The 22,627-nt window shown below is 36.5% G+C and overlaps 1 long non-coding RNA gene across 1 annotated transcript; it reads right to left on the minus strand.

The window, feature by feature from the left end:
* Positions 1–3,708: 3,708 nt before the first annotated feature.
* Positions 3,709–19,114, minus strand: LOC132110197 (uncharacterized). Its single transcript, XR_009424610.1, has 3 exons — positions 18,931–19,114; positions 5,460–5,610; positions 3,709–4,565 (listed from the first exon to the last, which is right to left on the minus strand). It is a non-coding gene; the product is annotated as an uncharacterized LOC132110197 (long non-coding RNA).
* Between the last annotated feature and the right edge of the window lie 3,513 nt (positions 19,115–22,627).

Here is a 22,627-nt window from a genome sequence, read left to right on the forward strand (position 1 = left end):
ATTTTACCTCAATTTAGATCACAATGAGAACCTGTCAAGAATCACACTATAGCTACGATTGGTCAGCATTTTAAACACCTAAAATACAACAGCTTGCACTGACTTGAAATATGAACAACTGGTCCCGACAACACAGTTCAAAACGTGTGTGTATAACTAGACCTCTGAACCTAATTATAGATTTTGTGACAACTATAACATTATTATAACATTTAAACCTAATAATAACACTAATAACACTGTACAGTTAGAGCTATTCATAGTTTTACTCTTCTTGCATATAATAATTATTATTTTAGAAAAAAAAATAGTTTGGTTTCAGGATGACCAACAGTTTTCTAGTTCACAGCATGTCATTGACCCATCGATCCGTGCGGTCAAAAATATTTGAAGTTAGTGAACAGAAAAGTAAGATTTAAACTGCACAAAAATAAAAATAAAATAAATAAATACCGCTGGACAGAGCCCGTGGTTCGATCTCTGGCCGTCGTTGACCGTCAGCCGTGAGCTAGTTATTGCTCGATGAAGTAGGCTAACCACTGAGCTAAACCAACGCAAGAAAGACTGGACTGATCAGGTACTTTAACTAGAATCACTGAACACACGGAAGTCCAGCACGAAAAGAAAATGAAACTACGAAACTGAAGGCAGGAAGCATATTACAATAAAACAACAAGACCCATCAAAACTCACGGTAATAACTCAGATGATCCGCTATATTATAAAACCTATCCAGGTTTTAATAAAACTTCTGTTTTAATACGATAGACGCGCACAGGGCGATGTACACGGTCTTGGTGCGCCATCTAATGGACATTACAGCTTAATAAAACATTTTTAATGTAGAAAATAAGAAAGTACTACAGATTTAAGTAGAAAAACATATTCCTAAATATTATTACAATTCTAAATAGCTTCTTTTCAATTTGAATATATTTTAAAATGTAATTTATTCATGTGAAGCAAAGACTAATTTTCAGAATTATTTATTCAGTTAAGAAATCATTTGAATATGCTTATTTGCTACTCAATAAACATATCTGATTATTATCAGTCTTGAAGCAGTTGTGTGACTTGCCATGCCAATCAGCTAATCAACTCAAACACCTGCAAAGGTTTCCTGAGCCTTCAAAATGGTCTCTCAGTTTGGTTCACTATAGGCTAAACAATCATGGGGAAGACTGCTGATCTAACAGTTGTCCATAAGACAATCATTGACATCCTTCACAAGGGTCGTAAGCCACAAACATTCATTGCCAAAGAAGCTGGCTGTTCACAGAGTGCTGTATCCAATCATGTTTACAGAAGGTTGAGTGGAAGGAAAAGGTGTGGAAGAAAAAAATGCACAACCAACCGAGAGAACTGCATCCTTATGATGATTGTGGAGCAAAATTGATTCAAGAATTTGAGTGAACTTCACAAGGTATGGACTGAGGCTGGTTTCAAGGCATCAAGAGCCACCACACACAGACGTGTCAAGGAATTTGGCTACAGTTGTCGTATTCCTCTTGTTAAGCCACTCCTGAACCAGTAGACAATGTCAGAGGAATCTTATCTGGGCTAATAATAATAAGAACTGGACTGTTTACCGGCCAGCAAACTCACCAGACCTGAACCCCAGAGAGAATCTATGGGGTATTATTAAGAGGAAAATGAGAAACAAGAGAGCAAACAATGCAGATGAGCTGTCAAAGAAACCTGGGCTCCATACCACCTCAGCAGTGCCACAAACTGATCACCTCCATGCCACGCCGAATTGAGGCAGTAATTAAAGCAAAATGAGCCCCTACCAAGTATTGAGTACATGTACAGTAAATGAACATACTTTTCAGAAGGCAAACAATTCACTAATTTTTTTTTATTTTTTATTATTGGTCTTATGACGTATTCTAATTTGTTGAGTTAGTGAATTGGTGGGTTTTTGTTAAATGTGAGCCAAAATCATCACAATTAAAAGAACCAAAGGCTTAAACTACTTCAGTCTGTGTGCACTGAATTTATTTAATACACCAGTTTCACAATGTGAGTTGAATTACGGAAATAAATGAACTTTTCCATGACATTCAAATTTATTGAGATGCACCTGCATATATTCTATATTTTGTCAGGTTTATTTATTTATTTATTTATTTATTTTTGATAAATATATAACTTTTAAAAAGAGCTTTAAAATGTAAATGCATCAACGTAAACATTGTTACAGTGTGAAAGTCCTGTCACTAAAGACTTGTAGAGAAGAAAGGAAACCTGTGCAGCGTTTAACACTTTATATTTTGTTATCATATGCAAAGGCATTCATGCATTTTAAAGTGTAATTCAAATATGCACATAATTCCTGGGGCTACTTTATACCACAGTAATACAGTATCACCGACTAATACTGTATTTGCAAAGCTAGACGTAACTTGATAATAATATATATCATTATCCAAAAGAGGGCAGCAAAGACCACAGATTATCAGCAGAACCTACAGACACAGATGCTGAGTTTCCTGTTAGCTGTTGTTTTTCCACACACCTATATGAAATAATTTTTCAGACAGCTGATGTGTTTGACACTCTCAGTTGCTTGCCGGGTCTTTGAGAACGAGACAGATTCCTCACAGACCCGAAATCTGTAAAATAACATTAATACATGCTTTTATCCGAAGTGATATGCTCTATATTCAAGATATCCATATATTTTTGCATTCTCAGGGAGTCAAACCTGTCATTGGTGTTGACAGTGTGAGCTACAGAAACTCCCACAATCTAAAATAAAATGTAAAATTTTAAGCATCATTTTTTTTTCCTTGGAGAAAAAAAGACATATCTTAAAGAGAAACAGACATGTATTAGTTAATTGTTGACAGTAGAGACATACAGTCAGAATTATATTATCTTTGAGTTTATATTAAGAGCTCAGATTTTTTTTATTGCAGACTTTAGTATCTAGTTAAATCTGAGCACATTTTGAGATTTACTGAGGAGAAACATAAGAAGGAGAGAGCAGAAAAAAATCTCCATTAAATCTAATTTCTGCTTAGAAGGAAGATATTAAAGAGATCTCATCTGTGATTTTTTTCTTTCCTACGGGTACATGAACCAGAAAGTGGCCTGTGTGTGTTTGTGTGTGTGTGTGTGTGTACTTGAACACCCCCTGTGGGGTGATAACCTGTAATTACTGCACCAGATGTGAACGAGTAATGGGTAGAGACAGAAAGAGAGAGACATACTATAAAATATTGCAAAGATGGAAAGAGAAAGTTTCTGTTCCAAAACGTACTTGTCTGACTGTCTCCTGTTACACAGGTAGTTTTAGTTTTTTTCAGAATTGAATTTTATATAATTGACATTTCTTCATCTCCATCCTCTTCTTTTTTATTTTTTTTTAAACTAAGCTTACTGCAATGTATTAGACGTTAGAAATAGAACAAAATTAGGTAGCGTATTTATGCTTCCTTACACTGCAACCTGTAACTTTCTTTAGTATTTATCTTTTTTTCCCATTACAAATATCTATATATTCTTACTTTAATATATATTCAGTTCTGAAGACAGATTTTAAGTCTTATTTTCAGAAAATTAAGCAAGTTTATCCTTAAAATAAGAACAAGTACATGCCAGTGAGGTCACATTTGAATTATTTTTAAGTAAATGTATGTTTATTTAACAGTGGTTATATTTTTTACTGGGAAACAAGGGATGGGCAGGAAAAATTTGGAAAATACTCTTTATGAGAGTAAGAATTTGACAGCAAGACAGAGGTTAAGACAAACAGGACAAAGAAAAGAGTGGAGATAGAAATGGTGGGTGTGGTGAGACAAGAGGTGTTTCTGTCTGGAAGAGGGTAAGATGGAAGAATAAAGACAGAGAGAAAGAAGAAGAGAGTTTCTTACACATGTTATTCAGCTGTGTAAACGGGCGTAAGGCAGGTCTGGGGTCTCGGGTTGCCAGTGAAAAGGGCTCATATTTATAAGAGACTGGCAGCCCTGACACCTCTTACACACACGTTAATATTATTATTATTACTGAGCACTCAAAAATGGAAAATGGCAGCAACCTGAGAGGCACATGTGTGTTCGTGAGAAAACGCAAGTATGTCTGTGAGAATATGTATACATAAGAGTCAGAAAAAGAGAGGGATAGAAAGAGTCCCACTGGAAAAAAAAGGGGGCAGAGAAAGAAAAAGAAAGGTTGCAGAAAGAGAAGTCTGGCACGAGTAGATGGATAGGGAGAAAGTGTAACGTGATCTGCTGAACATATTAGTGCTGTCAAAGAGGGGAACGAGAAAAAGAAGGAGAAAAAGGGTCAGACACGAGCATGTATTCCAGGACAAGATTATAGAATCCGCAAAAACAGCATAGACATGTTGCAACAGACAGACAGACACACACGTATTGAGCAAAGTAAATTCTTAGCAGGTGGGTGGGTCCACTCATATCAATGACAGATCTGTAATTTCCCTCAGGGTCATATTTAACCAATCACAGATCTGGTTGCATAACCAGATCACAGGGCCGTCCAACGGTGTCACTGTATACTAGTCAAAGTTCACAAGGTCCAATGTAACATTCCCAGATTCCCTACGAACAGAAAGAACCGTTACCGGCACATCAGTGAGGCTTGTACAGCACAATTTGTGTGCTGTAATGAAATGCTGGCAGCGTTCAGAAGAGAATACTAACGCTTGCTGCATACTGTATACTGTATACTGTATTTGATTTTTTATAAATATTATTTTAAAACCGCATGCAGCATGCAATAATAAACAGTAGTATGATACATTAGGGTGGCCATATGCCCCCTATTTCCCAGACATATCCTGGCCAGGATTTCTAAATGGCCTAAAGTGTCTGGGTTTTGGCTTTGTTTCTGTATTGTTTTCGTGTTGAAGGTGCTGATTGAAAAGTAGTTTGCAGGAATTAACACATTATCAACATAACTGACAAATCATGAACAAGATGCGATCCACAGAGAATGGTCAAAGCAATGCAAATACTTGTACATATGATGTATGATGACTGAGAGCACATCAATAGGAAAACAATGCCAAAATTCAAACATTTTTGGCCATTTAGAAATCCTGGCCAGGACATGTCTGGGAAAAACAAAATGTATGGCCATCCTATGATACTTTGTTGGCACATGCAACATTAAATTTCATGGCTTCCAGGTAGAATCTGGAAAGCAAATAACAGTCAGTTTGCATTTCAAATTTGTGCAAAGGTGCAGTGTGAGAAACAGTCTTAGACTCCTCAGAAAGTCAAATGTGTTTAATAGTGAAACATTCTGAAAGTGAAACTGAAGTGAGCATTTAACACTCAAGATTCATATTTTTTGTCTATGTAGTGCACTCTACTACATATTTAACTTATTGTAGCTGGTAATATGTGTAATTCATGCATACAGAAAATCCATGCACAGTATGCATAATGCATTAATCATATTTGTAGTATGTCAATCTGGACATACAGTACCTGTTGACAGACTCACGTGGTACCACTGCTTCCCTGAAGGAGGCAGCACTCTCTGGTGGTCTCTTCACTTGAAGTTGATTTGTATCAGCCTCTTCGTCCTCATCATCCTCACCAGCACAGCACATTCATCAGTGAGAAATGAGCACAAGAGCTGATGAATAGAGAAAAGGAGATGAGGAGAGATGGGAAAGTTCTCTGACCTGCCTGTGTGTGTATTCCCTGGTGTGTTTGAGTGATAACACACAGAACAGACCTGTAGATTTAATGAGAGTAAAAGCTGGTGATTAATAAAGAACGTGGAATGAAAGTGCTGGAGATTGATGAGGACGAGGCCAAAATGTGTGTTTTTACTTAGCTATACTTGAGGGGAAAATTAGTCGCCAGAATTTAGCTAAATCTGACAAAATCTCCCTTGTGCAGACATTCAGGAACATTTGGAAAAATTGGACTTGATTGGAAAAACGATTCATTAATGAAATAAATGTTTCTTTTTTTCTCTCCCTCGCTCTCTCTCTCTGTATATGTAAATGTTTTCTTTTAGGATTAGTACTTGGTGTGTAGTCATTATAATTAGCTTTATTTAAAAACAAAGGAAGTCTACAATATGTCCTCATTGATCTATGTAAATGTGGGCAACTGGAACATTTGTTTAAATGTGAGAGGCCTAGAAACTCAATAATCGTGATTCAAGTTGCTGATGGATGCTGGTTTAGATGTAACCGGTGGATGTTTCCATCTAGACCTGTCGGAAACTGAGTCTAAATGACGCAGTCGGTCTAGGATCGGCCTAGAAAAGAGAGAGATGACATATGGTTTCTACTGGAGGGAGTGACAACAATTACGGAAAAAAGAAAAACAAATTAACCCAGGGGAAGACCAGTCCTGCTCATTTTCTGCTGAGTAAACTCAACACGTAATCATGTTTTCTCTGAAATGAATTAATTAACAACCACAGGCCAACTATGAGACAGAGAGTGAATTATAAGTGGTGTTTGCTTTAAACAAACCTCTAATGCCGAGCATAAACGTTCAATTGTTGAAAAGTTGAAAAACAAGTGAAAAAAAATCCCATTGAAGAAGGAAGCAGAGCCACATCGAGATTACAGATATTCACATGAGACAGTAAGAAACCATGTGGCAACGCACCTAGCAACTAATGAACGCCCTAGCAATGCCCTGGAAACAACCCAAAATCACTGCGGTGAGTTTTATACAGAAATTTAAACATGTATTTATGCAGTATACTATTTTACATTTTATGAAAACAGAAAATGTAAAATCGTTCTATTCAAAGTGTACACAAGGCAAAAATTATTTTCTAAACAAGCATTTATTTTAAGATATTTAGTCTTGTTTTCTGAAAAATATACATTTAAGTGACTTTATGCTTAAACAAACCAATCATTTCAGTGAGATATATATATATATGTATAATCAAGTTAATTCTTCGGATCCCACTGGCAGATATTTGTTCTCATCTAAGTAAACGTCATTTTGATAAATGTTTATACATTCTTATTTTTTGATACATTCTTATTACCTCAAGTCATTTTGTATCTCAAGTAAATGTATATTGATTTAAGAATGTTTCGATATTTGTATCAGAAAACAAGACATGATTCGCACAATACAATAAGAAACCATCTAGTGACCACCTTAGCAATGCCGTCAACAACCCACAACATCACTGCACTGAGTTTTGTACAGACATCACTCATATTCTCCTCAGAAAAAGTAAAAACCTAATTTTCTACTCCAAGCTTATAGCTGCATTCACAACCGATTTTTCCCAACTCTTCTCTTTTCACCTTTCCTCTTCTCTCTCTCTCAAAATCGCATGTTATGGCTAAATGCCCAATGAGTCACAACTCTGGTAAAACCATCAGAGAGGAAAGAAACAAAGGGGGAGCAGGAGAGAGAGAAAGAAAGGGCAGAGACCAGGGTTCATTCTCCACTTCCAGTCCAGTAGTTCATGCGAGCATGTCACTAGCGTTTAATCTTCAAAGAGCAGCACGCACACACACACACACACACACGCACGCACACACACACACACACACACACACACACACACACACACACACACACACACACACACACACACACACACACACACACACACACATACATACAGAGCCAAATAACATTAGAGTTCTGTATCACCAGTACATGCCCTACCCATCACTCCCTTCTGGTTGCCAGTGGAAACCACACAAACAATCCCTCTTGGGCAATAGCAGGAGTCAGCAGAGGATGCAATGTTCTCTCTCTCTCTATTGTGTGCTAGACAGCATGCACATAAATATGCATGCGTGTGTGTGTGTGTTATTGTCTGGATTACATTTTAATTCTTACATTTATATGAAGTGTGTGTTTGGCCTCAGAAATGTGATGATGTCACATTCTCTGGCAGAGCTGAACACTTTAAAACTGTTTGAGTGCATAAGCGAGAGAAACCTTCAAAAACTGTGCAAAGCATCGTAATCTGACAATCAATTTGACAACATCAGGGATGTTAACAAAATGTTGAACAAAGAGCGCAGCTTCCAGCGAAGTGTGTGTTTATTTAATGCACATGCAGGGCCAGTGAGTGACCCACACACAGACAAATTACCATCAAATTACTTTCCAGTGTCCAGCAGGCCGTATCATTCAATCTATTTGTTTTTCCTTTCAATAAACTGAACCATCTGCCTTGATTTTAGCCATTAATAAGCCATGAAAACCATATTGTTTGGATTTCTGTTCAAGTGTATACACATAACGGTTATTGTCTCTTTTTGTCATCTTCAGTGGTTTTGGCTACACTGGACAAATTGTACATGGTCTAGGCAATAAAATTATTAGAAAATTACAGTAGTGACTGTCTGTGCAAAATTCAGAAGAACACCCCACCTCCAAAAAAAAATATTAAGACATGTTTTCATTACAAAACTCAATTTCTTTTTGCAGTTTTGTTGAATACAAGGTTAAAGTTAACTAAGTGCGAGCACATTTTCCTCCAGAAAGCAGACGAGAGGAAGAGGTTGTTTTTTCTCTTAAAACCTAATTATGTGCCCCCTACGGCTTCACTACTACATATCTGCACCAGGTCAGAGGATATAAAGCTTCTTTTAAGATCACATTTACCAAAATCAACCCTAAACCTCTTCTTAAAGGGATAGTTCACCTCAAAATGAAAATGAATGTCCATGTTGACTGAAGTCTGGGGTCAGTAATGTTTTGGAAGAAAAGTTTCTTCTGCTCAAGGCTGCATTGATGTATAAAATGTACAGTAAAATCAGTAATATTGTGAAATATTATTATAACTTAAAATAACTGTTTTCTATTTGAATATATTGTAAAATGTAATGTACTTCTGGGCAAAGCTGAATTTTCAGCATTATTAATCCAGTCTTCAGCATCACATGATCCTTCAGAATTTATTCTAATGAGCTGAGTGAACACTCAATATATATATTTATTATTATTATTATCAGTATTGGAAACAGTTGTGCTGCTTCATATATATATATATTTTTCTGTAGGAACCAACATACATTTTTCTTTGATGAATAGAAAGTTTTAAAAAACACTTTATTTGAAAAATAAATCTTTTGTAACATTATAAACGTCTTTAGTGTCACTTTTTATTAACTTAATACATAAGAGTATAATAAAAGTATTACAAAAAAACAACATATTTTGCACAATAGTGTAATTGAAAATTATATACACTTTTATAGTGCTTTTTACCCTTTTTGAAGCTCAATAACCCTAGTTTCAATTCATTTTTGTTGTATGTAAAAGAGCTGCTTGGGTTTCAAGCAACACAAGGGTGCTTAAGTGATGATGCAATTTGCATTTTTGGTCGAACTACCCCTTTAATTTCACTTAACTAATTTGCTCTCTTAAACATAAGAATCTTACCAAACCCTTAGCTTGACCTCTGACCCCTCCATCCACCTCAAAGGGTGATTTGAGCGAAACTCCAAGCCTAAATAAACTATTTCTAAAATCTCAGTACCCACGCATCCGCTCTCACCCCGGGGAGGATGCAGCTCAGGATTCAGGCCTTCCCAGAAACTCGAGCAGAACTCCTCCAATACAAACACTCATCAATAAGTAGTCACATCGCATACTGGACGCGCTGCGACACTCCGTAAGACCTCATCTACATGAGAACATTCCCTCCACGCCTGTCAGCACGCATATGTGTGTGTGTGTGTGTGTGTGTGCGAACAAAAGCGTAGAGGGGTCGAAAAACAATTACGGTAAAAAATGACTAATATGTCACAGACGTGCTGAAGTACTTTTTTCCCTCTCTTCATTCGCTCTTTTTATCCTTTCTTTTCAAAGTCAGTATAATTACAAACAAAAGGGTTGATTTCTATCCAGCTCTAGGAATGATAATGGAGAATCTAGTGGGAATCAAAGATACGGACACACACACATGCATCAACGCAAAGTGACGAGAGGTTTACACAATGCATGCACACACTGTAAACGTATGTGTCTTCTCGTGTACTTGTTTAAACACAGCTGCTCTTAGTTGGTAACAGAAGACACAGTGAATCAATACACTTAGAACTTGACATGCATGCATAAGTCTTTTTGCGAGCAACATTGCAGGTGGTCGTACGGGGTAAATTAAGCAGTGTAAAAAGTATTGTCGTTTTACAGTAAAAATATCGAAACAATCTTAATTTAAGATGCATTTACCGGACAAGCACAATGGCTTAAGATGGTACTCTTTTTTCTTTTTTTTCTGAACATTTGGATCATCTGCAGTGAATGGGTGCAGTCAGAATGAGGATCCAAATAGTATTAATTGATGGACTGGTGTCGTGTGGATTACTTGTAGATTTTTTTTTTTTAATAGCTGCTTGGACTCTCATTCTGACAGCACCCGTTTACTGCAGAGTATCTATTGCGGAGCAAGTGATGCAGTGCTGAATTTCTCCTAATCTTTTCTGATGAAGAAACAAACTTTATTTTTTGGATGTATTTTTTGGATGAACTCTTTTAACTCATTTTCCTTCTAAATGTATCTTGACTTAAGAATTTGTATGTTTTACTGGAAAACAAGACAAAAATCATTATTTGCAGTGAGGCTTTGACAACCCATCCAGTGACAGAGGAGCAAATCCTGCTTGATCCAGCAGTTAGGGAGAACATTTGGTCAATTCAAACTAGCACACACCACAAGCACACACAAACGCTGTAACACAAGTGCAAGCACACAAGCGCACAGCATGCATCTGAATTTCATCATCGGTGCTGATGCTGACGAGATGCCAAACAGTAATGACACCCAGATCACCTACACATGACTGCCAAGTGTGTGTGTGTTTATGCCCAACATTACCCATTGATTAACAACACACGTGTTTGCATGGAGTGTGGCTGCAACAAGACTAGAAGAACCCAGCTGCTAATGAACATGTCAAATGTGTGTGTTGTGTTTGTCAGTGTATTTGTTTGTTTAATGCTTTGCCACAACTTGCAGGACTGATATGTATGTGTGTGTGTGTTTCAGACCAGAGATTAGAGCATCTGTTCTAAAGAGAGGAGCGGGTATTTTGGTCTTTCTCTCGTCATATGCCCCTGTCATCCCTCCATTTTCCATTTTTACATGCAGCTCCAGATGTTGAAGAACTGAAATATTAAATTACAGAAATTGGCTTGTTTCTGCACTTTTGGCTATATCAAAACAGCCCTTCCCTAATGCAGTCTCTGTGTAAGACGAATAACATACCTTAAGCAAGTATTCAGACACAGTCGTGAATGCTTTGCTAATGCATTACAATTGTACATACAGTAAGATGTTTCTTAAACGTTTTTTAAATAATGCTTTTATTAAGCAATGATGCGTTAAAATGATCAAAACTTCAGTAAAGTAATTTAGATTGTTTCAAATATTTTTATTTTAAATAAATGCTGTTCTTCTATTATTCAAAGAATCCTGAAAAATACAAATTTATCACAGTTTACTCAAAAATACTAGGCAGAACGACTGTTTTAACCCCTTAACTGTCACTCACATTTTTGAACATTGACTTTGTAGTGCATGATCCAAACTTAAGTTTTTATAATTCATGAATGAAAATATTTTGTAACATGATATTGATGTACCATTTACATGGTAATGCAATGTCTGATTTTAAAATGGGTTTTAACGGATGAATTTTGAGATTTTAAGTTTTCAGTTGATATATAATTTCTAATGATTTCTAAAATGTGATAGAGAAAAATGCAACAAAGATGTCTTTTTTTTTAAACAAAGGTCAAAACTCCTGTTATGATGTAGATTTTTGAGGGTGCACTCTTGTCATAAATTAATCGATTACTTTTACTACATAATTTTTTACAAAAAACATTGGTAAAATATATATTTGGGCGTTTTAGACCTTTCCAACGATATATAGTTTGTCAAGATTAGATTAGATTTCCTTGTAATATAGTGAAGTAAATGTAGGCACAGTTAACAGGTTAAACATTGATGATAATAATAATAATTAAATAAAAATATATTAAATTGTTTCTTGAGCAGCAAATCAGCATATTACAATGATTTCTGAAGGATCATGACTGAATTAGGGCTGCTGAAAATTCAGCTTTGCATTACAGGAATACATTACATTTTTAGATATATTAAAATAGAAAACACTTATTTTTAAATTGTAATAATATTTGCATAACATTTTTGCATTTTTTACTGTATTTAAAAAAATATATTTTTAAAAACACTGCAGTGGCTCCACGCCTCCATACCAGAGACTCTTTAAAATGTCTCTGTTTCATTAAATGCGTTACTAGTCAAGTATTTAGATAAGAACAGTTTCAATAACTTTAACTTGCTAGCTGACCTAAAAGAGAAAGTGAAGTTAATGTTAATGCCCGCTCTAGCATGGCTGATGCTGCGATTGCAAAGCGTACTACAAATTGCACAACATGCGACTGACACATTTCAGAACACAATATTGCCTGAAATTTTGCTAGAAATTTAATTCCTACTGGTTCAGATGGTATATCATCTCTCTCCTTAATCGTCCAGACTGGTGGTTCTTGCTCTTTCTGGTTCTAGGAGTGTTCTGCTGCACGGCTGTTCTGGATTAATTCTGGATGATTGTGGAGACTCCTGAAGGTTCAGACATTTTCTGGGCCAGCTGCTCAGAAACATTACAAAAGACATTAGCTTACCCATAAATTAGGGCCCAGCCACATCAGCAGATTGTTAATTCACTTTGAGTTCCCTGTAACCAGGTGCAAAAACAAAAACAAGGGGCCTAAAACAGAGCCCTGTGGGATGCCGAGGTGCTCACTTACAGAAGTCTACTGAGAGATGACTCAAGCCTCTGAACATTCACACACAACCTCACACATACACATATACACAAACTACCTGTGGCCATTGTTAAAGAAAGAAATGTTTTCCTCACTTGGTAAAGCATGTATATGGATTTATAAGGCAGTTCAGTGGTTTGTGTTCAAAACAGAATGAATAAACTATGTGTGCGTTTTTCTTGTATTCATATGTTTATGTGCGCATTTGCAGTGAAGTGTGGAGACTTACGTGTGTCAGATGTAGGTTTATGTGTATGTGTGTGGCACGTGCAGTGACTGCATACGTCTGTTATGTATATGTGATGAGTGTGTATGTGTGTGTGATTGATATGTGTGTGTGTGTGTGTGTGTATATATATATATGAGCCCGTCTGCTCAGGGCATTGGTTGAATTGTTTCCACATGTAGTTCTGGGCGCAATGGGTGGGGGAGAAAATGTGTGTATGTGTGTTTTGAAGGGGGGGCATCAGGTTTCATAGCGCCACGAACCACATCTGGGCCTCCGTGAGCAGAGGTAAAGTTCCCACGACCAACCACACACAACACACACATGCATGGACATATTACATCAAAAGATGCAAAACATGATGTACACACATGAAAACCACATGGCACAGGTTAACAATTGAGCAAACACACATGCACCCGCATCATGCACATGATGTAACAAATATCCAGCAGCGACAATCAAAAACACCACACACACACAAACACGCAGCACACACCCTGGTTCGCTGGCACGGCAGTTCTCTCTGCCATGGGCACACGGGCGTTTCACTGGCATTAAACACATGGTAGGAAAATGTGAATGTATTCGGTAATCTCTCCTCTATTACACCCAGTCTCATTTACACAACAAACAGAAAAATGAGGGAGGAAAAAAAAAGAGCAAAAAGAAGAGAAAAATTCTAATAGGCTGCAGTTGGGCATGTCTGGACTGAGATTAAAGAGAGGGAGAGAGCAGAACAAGAAAGAGAACATGAGAGAGGGAGGAGAGGTGTGAGGTAGAGGGGAAATGAAGATGGATGAATACTAATACAAAATATGTAACAATAAATACAAAATTAAAATGACAATAATAAACAAATATACAAATGCTACAATACAAACTGTATATAGCTTGTTTGTTCAGAGTTGTAATGCAGAAGAACAGCTTACAAAAACCTAAATTACAGTAAAGCTAATAAAGAAAAACAAAAGCTGTTAATAGGTCACGATGCAGGAGCATTTTTTTCCCCATCTGATGTTCAACAACAAATATTTGAACAAAATGTATATTTTAGTGCTCACTTCACTGTTGTATTCTATGCCAAATGTTTGCAACTCTGTTCATGCATCCACTTCAAATCACAGCTGACACAGAAATTTCAAACATGAAGAAAAGTGAACTTTGTGAAAAGAAGAGATCATGCCATATACAGTCGTGGCCAAAAGTTTTGAGAATTACATAAATATTAGTTTTCAAAAAGTTTGCTGCTAAACTGCTTTTAGATCTTTGTTTCAGTTGTTTCTGTGATATACTGAAATATAATTACAATCACTTCATACATTTCAAAGGGTTTTATCGACAATTACAAGACATTTATGCAAAGAGTCAGTATTTGCAGTGTTGGCCCTTCTTTTTCAGGACCTCTGCAATTCGACTGGGCATGCTCTCAATCAACTTCTGGGCCAAATCCTGGCTGATAGCAACCCATTCTTTCATAATCACTTCTTGGAGTTTGTCAGAATTAGTGGGTTTTTGTTTGTCCACCCGCCTCTTGGGGATTGACCACAAGTTCTCAATGGGATTAAGATCTGGGGAGTTTCCAGGCCATGGACCCAAAATTTCAACATTCTGGTCCCCGAGCCACTTAGTTATCACTTTTGCCTTATGGCACGGTGCTCCATCGTGCTGGAAAATGCATTGTTCTTCACCAAACTGTTGTTGGATTGTTGGAAGAAGTTGCTGTTGGAGGGTGTTTTGGTACTATTCTTTATTCATGGCTGTGTTTTTGGGCAGAATTGTGAGTGAGCCCACTCCCTTGGATGAGAAGCAACCCCACACATGAATGGTGTCAGGATACTTTACTGTTGGCATGACACAGGACTGATGGTAGCGCTCACCTTTTCTTCACCGGACAAGCCTTTTTCATGATGCCCCAAACAATCGGAAAGGGGCTTCATCGGAGAATATGACTTTGCCCCAGTCCTCAGCAGTCCATTCACTATACTTTCTGCATAAGATCAATCTGTCCCTGATGTTTTTTTTTGGTGAGAAACGGCTTCTTTGCTGCCCTTCTTGACACCAGGCCATCTTCCAAAAGTCTTGGCCTCACTGTGCGTGCAGATGCGCTCACACCTGCCTGCTGCCATTCCTGAGCAAGCTCTGCACTGGTGACACTCCGATCCCGCAGCTGAATCCTCTTTAGGAGACCATCCTGGCGCTTGCTGGACTTTCTTGGATGCCCTGAAGCCTTCTATACAAGAATTGAACCTCTTTCCTTGAAGTTCTTGATGATCCTATAAATTGTTGATTTAGGTGCAATCCTAGTAGCCACAATATCCTTGCCTGTGAAGCCATTTTTATGCAACGCAATGATGGCTGCACGCGTTTCTTTGCAGGTCACCATGGTTAACAATGGAAGAACAATGATTTCAAGCATCACCCTCCTTTTAACATGTCAAGTCTGCCATTCTAACCCAATCAGCCTGACATAATGATCTCCAGCCTTGTGCTCGTCAACATTCTCACCTGAGTTAACAAGACGATTACTGAAATGATCTCAGCAGGTCCTTTAATGTCAGCAATGACATGCAGTGGAAAGGTTTTTTTGGGATTAATTTAATTTTCATGGCAAAGAAGGACTATGCTATTCATCAGATCACTCTTCATAACATTCTGGAGTATATGCAAATTGCTATTATAAAAACTTAAGCAGCAACTTTTCCAATTTCCAATATTTATGTAATTCTCAAAACTTTTGGCCACGACTGTACAGACACTTGCTTTGATATTCTCAAATGTCTCGAAACTTTTCAGGGCCATTGTTTGGTTTTGTGCATGCATGTGGTTAAATAAATCTAGATCTAAATAAATCTAAAACACAAATCACACACACACAAATAGATCCCAGATTTGTTTACAAGCACTTGACCGGATTTACAAAACTACTGTGTAACTGAAGAGCCGGTTCTGATTTACCAAGAGATAAGCACTTTACAAAGAGCGCGAGAGAAAGAGAGAGAGGATTGTTTAGTTACTGCAATTCATTAATGAGTTCAAAAACCTTTAACACACAGTGAGCCAGCAGTCAAACATACACACACACACACACTCACTTGCGCAACAGACCAACAGAGTCCAGGAAAACATCATTTTTACCAAAACATGCACATAACTACACACACATGAACGAAAATCTTAGCTCTTAGCATTTTATTTATGCAGTAATTTTCAATGCATTAGCTGTAAATACTGTATGACCTGTTATTCAGAGAACCAGGGAGATTCTGTGTTACTTGGAACATGTTGGATGAAGTGTTGAGAACTGATGTGATGAAGAAAGAGATAAACATGACAGAAAGAGAGGAAGGTGATGAAAATGAAAAGGGAGAAATCGAGGGGAGGCAAATAAATATTAGTGGCCAAAAGAAAGAATAATGAGAAAATGCGGAATGTAGCAATGAGGGAATGTGATGGAAAAAAAGAAGGTGAAAGGTGAAGACGAAGAGCGAGAGAGAGAGAGAGAAAGATGACATTAGAGGGAGGAGATACAAAGCTTCTCAGATGTTTCTCCTAAGAAAAAGACCTCAGTTATCTTACACGCATCTCCTCAAATGATTTAAAAGATGTCAAGAATGTTTTTACCACATTAAAGTCTGCAGTTAGCAGATATCTCAGTACACTGCAAATCAAGTTCTTACGCTGTATTTTCATTTTGTTTTCCAGTGCAAATATCTAAACATTCTTAAATCAATTTACATTTACTTGGGAAGCAAAATGACTTAAATATTATGCCTTGTTTTCTGAACAACTAAATCAAAATTAAATGAAAATTTGATCAAAATGAAGTGAGTTTATGCATAAAAAAACTAACACCTGCCAAAGGGGTCTGAAGAATAAACCTATTCAATATTATACAATATTATTTCTCTGACACCATAAGCAGATATTTATTGAAACCAATTTCCACCAAAAGAAAAAGAAAAATAAATAAATAATAATCTCCCAATCTCTGTTTTTCTCATAGTTCTGAGTTTACATCTCACAATTTTGATTCGTTTTTTTCTTGCAACCCCCACCATGAAATAAAAAAAGGTAATTGTGACAAGTTTCCATAGATATTTGTTCTTTCTTTAAGACTAAAGTTTCTTAATTTGTATACATTTTTCATTAAATTTTTCACAATTTTTCAGAGCTCAAGACTTCATCTTATGTCTTTTTGCTTCTCATGTAAATATATTTTGATTTAAGAATGATTAGATAGTTTGTACTGGAAAGAAAAGAAAGACAAAAATACTAAGTAAGAAAATAAATTTAGCATCCAACTTCCAAATTGCTGCAGGGTCACTATCATCACTGTTTTAATGTGTTTAATTGTGTTCAGCTGTTGTTTTTGTGGTTTTGAGATGCATGAAGTCCTCTTCAAGTTCACACAGGGGTAGAGAATAACATTCACTATTAAGACGATCCACTAACAAACAAACACAAAACATAACAGTATTTGTCTTCATTTTGAATCCACCTATGTGTCTCAAATTACACAATTACACCAGACACGACGGCAGAAGAAAAGAGCAGGTGTGTAGGGAAAAAGAAAAATCTAGACTTCTCTCAAACTCACAGAACTCACAGTTTCTACTTTTCCATAAGCTTCAGCTGAAGGCAGAAAATTGTGTTGATGCTTTTAAGTTTTACTGTTATAATTCTGGGCAGTTATGGCATTAAGAATCACTTCAGGCTGCTAGATTTCTCTCTCTCAGACTGTGGTGGTGAACCATCAGCCAGAGAAAGACAAGTGCAGCTCTGTGGTGTGTGTGTCTGTCAGAAATTGGCCGGGACAGTCACAATTACCCTGTGGCCGACCGAAGCATTTCCTGGGTAAGTGTGTGTGCTGGGATGCTTTGCTGTGGTGGCCTACATCACTATTAACTGCTTGCTTTACTGAAACACCAAAAACACAGGGCTGTCAGACCACATCCACATCAGCACAGAACATCGCCACAGCGTTTTACGTCTTAAGTCTCATTCTTATCGATATTTCAGCTACAAAAATTAGCAAAATGTTAGCTTTGCTCACAGCGAGAAACAACGACAAGACATTAGCTACTTGACGGACATATAATCTGCTAACTTACACTTTATGCTTTAAATTAAAAGACTAGTTTACAAACTAATTAGTAATTTTGTAATCATCTTCTCACCCCCCTGCAGCTTAATTTAACTGTATGTATAAATATATATAAACTGTATATATATATATATATATATATATATATATACAGTTTTTTGAAAACAATAATAATAATAACTTCACTCAGAAAGTAAATAAAAAATGGAATATTCTTTTTTCATCTATTAATCAAATATGATAAAAAAATGTAAAGCATGTAAAAGCAAATAAACAGAAAATATAAAAAGCTAATTCAAAATTTTTTGAATTATTTTTAATTTTTAATTAAATATCATTAACATTATACTAATAATAATTAATATTATATATGTTTTATAACAAAATACAAATATAATTTAGTATATTATAATAATGTAGCAAAGTAATTTTAAATAATAAATTTCCATTAAATAACAAAAAATCTGTTAAAAACCTTAATTTTGGGACTTCAAAACTATGACTTCAGAACAAGCACTAGTCTGATTACCGTAACTAGTTTTGGCATTACATTTTTTATTTATTTATTTATTTTTAATATGTTTATTTTGAAGTTTGACAGCCGTAGTCACCATCTAATTTCAGTATGTTGAAAAAAGCAGAGTGAACATTCTGCTAACTGATTCCTTTTGCGTCACATGTAAAAATAACATCTCTTCTCACTCTCATGTGCTATTAATCCACTTGTTTTCTTTTTGGGTAAACTATCCCTTTGAAAGAGGTTCAGCTGGACTTCATTGCACTTGTTTGTATTTGCAACTGAATCTGAGTACCTGGTACAGCCAAACCGCATTCGCCCTCCTTCTGTATTTGGAAGATCAGAGACGTCTGCAGGTGAGATGGACGGATTGGTCGCGAAAAACAGCTGCAGACAGGAACACCTGTCACCATGACACACACACCAGAGAAAAGAGGGAATTAGAAGGGGAAAAAATGTGCGTCTATGTGTGCATTGGTTTTGCTCCACTCCTAAGCAGCCTAATAGCTTCAATAAGACTGTGGTTTACACACACACACACACACTTCTCACTGTTTTGCTTCTCCAGGAAAAAGAACCCCAAAAACAGCCATTTATTTACTTTCAGCTGCATGTCTGTGGTATCAACCCTGCCAGAGAGAGAGAGAGAGAGAGAGAGAGAGAGAGAGAGAGAGAGAGAGAGAGGCACAAAAGAGCAGACAGGTTTGCCTAATTCGTTTTAAGATGATTTGTTATGTTGCTGTTGATCTTTCATTATCGTTTTGGAGACTTGATTGTTAAAGGACTCATACAATGATAAATGTTCCTTTATTGGCAGATGCTTTTATCTAAAGTGACTGAAGGTAAACCTTATAGATTGAATCGTTGGAGGTCACAGAGTGGCTATGCTGTTGCTCACTAACAGACGCTCAAATTCTGTTGCAATATCCAAATGTATCATTGCCAGCTCTCACTGAAAATGAATTATAAGCAGTCGCAGGGTATCGGTTCTTAAAGGTGCAGCTGCACAAACAGTTTTATTCATTATCATTGAAATGCTACTACATTTTTATTAAGATTTTTGAATTATATTTTATTTTCTTCTCTATATTTTGTTTTCATTTTAATTGTAGTTAAAGTTTTAGAAATGTAGTTGTTTTTTAAAATGTCTATTTTAATTAAGGCTTAGCTTTTTTGTTGTTTTAGTATTTGTTATAAATAAGTTAATTTATTGTATTTCAAGTTTCAGTGGTAATTTTTGTTTTGTTTTTGCCACAAAATACTTGACAAACATCTTGACAAAAAAATTAAAAAATAGATTACAAAGATAAAATATATTTAAAATATGACATGAACCCTTTAACCTTCAGCTGGTTTAGTTATCTTAGTATTATTTCTATACTAGTGTAGTCATTATTAATCATTTGAACTGGCTTTTATTTATATATGTTTGGTTTTCATTTCAATTTGAATTATTTAGTATTTTAATTAATTATACTTTTAATAAGTTTAGTATTTCAAATGTCTTTAATTAGTTGCCAACATTTCTTATTTTCATTTGAATTTTTAAGGTTATTATGCTTTTTCATCATAAATGTATATTGTATTTTATTTCATCTTAATTGCAATTACAAAAACAGTTTTTAATAGTTTTCATTTTAGCTGCGCTCAACACTCAACTGGTTATGAATCTGCTTGGTCACCACCGTTAATGTTCTTACATGTAGATTGTGTTTGTTTCTGTGCATAACTCCTGCATCACCTGATCCCCCGGAGACAGACGTTACCTCGGTTACCTGCTCCCTCATTACTGTCTCTCTCACATTTCTCCTCTCGCTCCCTCCCTTCTTCTCCTCTACTAATCTATTCCAGAGCATTCTGTGATCACATGGAAAAAACATAGCAAGTGCACATATTTCTTCTGAAGCCAAGAGAGAGAGAGAAAAAAAACCTAGGGGAGGAGAGAGAAAAAGAGGGGGAGAAAAAAATAGAGAAAGAGAAGGAGGGGTAAATAGTTTATTCAGTCTGGGCACAGAGCCCTTTGTTGTGGTGGAGACCTGTCTTCTATTAGCAGCCTGTGCTGTCTTCAAAGACTGGAAAGACAAATGACAAGCCAAGAGTGAAGGAATACACAAGCCCACGAAAGAGAAGGGTTATGGAAGGGAGTACTAGTCATATGTGCTGGCGTTTAACTAGGGAACACGCTTCAAACTGGTCAGAAGGGACAGAGCAAGCTGCAGGTGGTTTCTGAAAGAAAGAAAGAAAGAAAGAAAGAAAGAAAGAAAGAAAGATAATCTTAATTAGTCAAACCATAAGATCAAGTGTCAATACAATATTTGCAAATCAAAGCATCCTGATTCCAGTAAAGATGACCAATCAGCAAAGTGGCAGTAAGGAATGACATCATCACAGCTGCACCCCAAAAATGCATTGTGTGTCTCTGTGTGTGTGTGTGTGTGCAGTACTAAAAATAAAAGGCAAAGAATAAAGTATGTTTTACATGTAATTGGGTCTCTAAGTCAACAACAAAAAAAACCCATCACTTGCTCACCAATGGATCCTCTGCAGTGAATGGGTGCCGTCAGTACGAGAGTCCAAACAGCTGATAAAAACATCTCCAAGCAATCCACAAGGCTCCAGTCTATTAACGTTGTGAAGTGAAAAGCTGTGTGTTTGTAAGAAACAAATCCTTCCAGAGAATCCAAAATTTTTTCCAAATAATCCATAATCCATAATATTGCTTCCTTCAGTGAAAACGTCATGCTGTCATTCTGACGGCACCCATTCACTGCAGAGGATCCATTGGTGAGCAAGTTATGTAATGCTACATTTTTCCAAATCTTTTTCCGTTACGAATCAAACTCATCTACATCTTGGAAGTCCTTTGGATGAGTACATTTTCAGAACTTTTTTTTTTTTTGGGGTGAACTACTCCTTTAAGAGATGATTTTGATGTCATGTTAACATTTATATGCAGCAAAACATCAGCGCAGTGACAAAAATCAGCATTTTCTCCAATGTGCTGCTAAACTTACTATGACTGCACTGGCACTGACACACAGAAAACGGCACTGTTTTCATCAGACATCAGTTATTTTAATAAATAGTATCATCTGCTCTCACAGCACAGAACAGCCAAACCAGCAGCATGGAGTTCTCTCAAAACCAACTCTGTGTGTGTGTGTTTGTGTGTGTTGGGTGTGAAAAGATTTTCCCACTTTTTTGGTCATCCAAGCAGGAAAATTTTGGTCATAAACAACATACAGCTTTGAAAACTGACATGTGTAGAGCTGAAGACTGTTTAAGGGCTAAACCAACTGACAACACACACACATCTGCAGCATGCATTTGATCACAAATGAGTTCTCTTTAATACCTCAATAGTTGCCCCTAAACAGCAATGAGTTTAAATGGAGATCATATGAAGATCATATGATGTCCTGCTTCATTCTCAGATGTTTCACCTAAGAAAAAAATAAATAAATAAAAAAACTCCTGATAACTGACTTTGCATCTGTTAAGAGGAACTAAGCTGATATTCGAACTGTTCAGAATGAACCACAAACACATCAGATCAGTTGATGGCACATTTCTGCACAGAAAGAGGTAACGCACACACACTTCTGCTTCTAAAAACCCCATCATAGATCAAACCCTGATCACAAACAGACCCTCAGATAGAGATGCAGCCATTCTCACGCATGCAACTATGACGCAACTGTGATCTATTCAAATAAAACTACAGCACACGTCAAACATACAGCAGGTCTGAAGCCAGCACACGCCGGCCCTGAGGCCAAGAACTTGTATGTGTGTGTGCACGTTTTAACAAAATGATACTGTAACATATCTGTATCAGTAACATACTGGCATTTATCAGAACTCTACAAACTACAAATGCAACCTTAATTTTAACTAAACTACTCCTGCTCTTAATGAATCAAGCATGTGATATTAAAACTGACCCTGTTTGCTTAATTACTTCATGTAGATGAGTTTGTTTCTTCATGGCA

The sequence above is a fragment of the Carassius carassius genome, chromosome 29, assembly GCF_963082965.1.
Source record: "Carassius carassius chromosome 29, fCarCar2.1, whole genome shotgun sequence".
Taxonomy (NCBI): domain Eukaryota; kingdom Metazoa; phylum Chordata; class Actinopteri; order Cypriniformes; family Cyprinidae; genus Carassius; species Carassius carassius.